The sequence below is a fragment of the Cupressus sempervirens genome, chromosome 4, assembly GCF_028749045.1.
Source record: "Cupressus sempervirens isolate cs-2001-9-10 chromosome 4, ASM2874904v1, whole genome shotgun sequence".
Taxonomy (NCBI): Eukaryota; Viridiplantae; Streptophyta; class Pinopsida; order Cupressales; family Cupressaceae; genus Cupressus; species Cupressus sempervirens.
The window spans coordinates 231,118,243-231,120,201 of NC_143121.1; positions in this window are offsets into that span (position 1 = coordinate 231,118,243).

Below are 1,959 nucleotides of genomic sequence, written 5' to 3' on the forward strand. Positions count from 1 at the left end.
ATCTCCAATTAGAGAACCTCTCCCCAGGGTCTTTGGTGCTTGTGGATTACTCTACTACCCTTTCTGATCATTTTTCTATCATCTGCTCTCTTTCCACTACTCAAAAGCCAAGATCTTCATCTCAACTGCCTTACAAACTCAATACTTCTCATCTAAAGAACCTTGAATGTGTTACTGCATTAATAGGAATATGGAATTCTCTACCAAAACCCAAAGAGGGGGATTCCTGGATTGACTGGTGGTGCTCTGCTTTGAATCAATGCGTGAGCTTTCTTCAATCCTTTAGTCAAAGAATGGCTTGGAGGCGAAAAATATAGAGAGAAATCTCTTCATGGGAAGTTGGAAAATGCTAGGAAAATGCTAAATTCCAACCCTTCTAATGAAAATATTCAAAACTCTATTGCTGTCATTGAGGCTCAACTATGAAAACTGGATATCTGTAAGGGCCAAGGGGCTAAGATTAGGGCACGTCTTCACTGGATTACAGAATGGAATAAAGGCTCTAAATTCTTCTTTCAATATCTTAATTATAAGCATAAAAGGAGAAAATTGGTGCTATATCTGATGAGTTGGGAACACATACTAACCTTGCTGACATTGCTGCGACATTCCAAAAGTTTAATGAGAATCTATTCGAGGAAGATAAAAATTAGATAGATGTGCAACAAGTCTTAGAAGAGATGGTCAAGGATTACATCCCTAAAAAAATTGATCCTCACTATAGCCTCTATTCGGACTGCATCTTCTCCTTAGAAGATATTGAACATGTTGTTTTTATATGAAACCTTACAAGAGCCTAGGTGTGGATGGTCTTCTGCTGAATTCTATCAAGTTATGTGGAATTATATTAAATATGATTTTTACATGCTTTATTTGGAAGCCTTTCACAACGGATCTCTTGAGAATGATATTAATTGGGGTCTTATCAAACTGATTTCTAAAGGGAGGAATGAAAACACTGTCCCTGGTTGGAGACCAATCACTTTATTAAACACTTCATATGAAATTATTGCAAAAGCTTTGGCTATGAGAATTAAACCAGTGGTCTAAAGTATTATTAGACCTGAACAAACAAGGCTTATTAAAGGTAGATTCATTTTGGATAACCTAATGCTTGCTTGGGAGATTATTGAATGGGCACAACAATCGGGGCAAAATGCATTGTTGGTCAAGCTAAATTTTGGTAAAGCTTATGACATAATTCATTGGAATTTCATTCTTAAAATACTTCATTGGGTGGGCTTTGGACCCAAATTACAAAAACATGTCAAAATGTTATTTTAGGATGCTAGTGCTCAAATTGTAATTAATAACTCTTTGACAACACCATTTGAATTACAGTGATCTATTAGGTAGGGTTTCCCTTTATCCCCCTTCTTATACATTCTTATAGTCGATGCCTTGGGTTGTCTCCTTCAAGGTGCTAACCATATGAATCTCATCAAAGGGATTTCCATCCCTCAAAATCAGGTGCTTATTAACTCTCATTTTGCAAATGATAGCATACTTTTCTTGCAAAATTCTGAAAAAGAGTTAAATAATGTGTTGGATATCTTGGAATTATATTGTGTTGTCTTTGGCTCCCAGCTGGCTCATAGTAAAACTGAATTTATGATTACTCATTTTGAGAAGATTCCAAAGTGGATTCCTAAGGAATGGAGGCATATTAGGCATGGAGAGATCACTAGATATTTGGGCATTCTCTTTTAGACATGTGGAAGTTGTTTCTTAATAGTCTTAAAGAGAAATTGTTCAATTGGAATAATAGATTCTTATCTTTAGCAGGGAAAATACAAGTTGCAAATAAAATATTCATTGCTTCCCATGTTTACTACTCATCATATTGGATGCCATCAAAGAAGAAATATGAAGAGTTGAACAAACTTATTTGAAAATTTCTTTGGTCTAAATGGGATGGAAATGACGGATTTATTGGTGATTCTTGATCTCATTGCATTC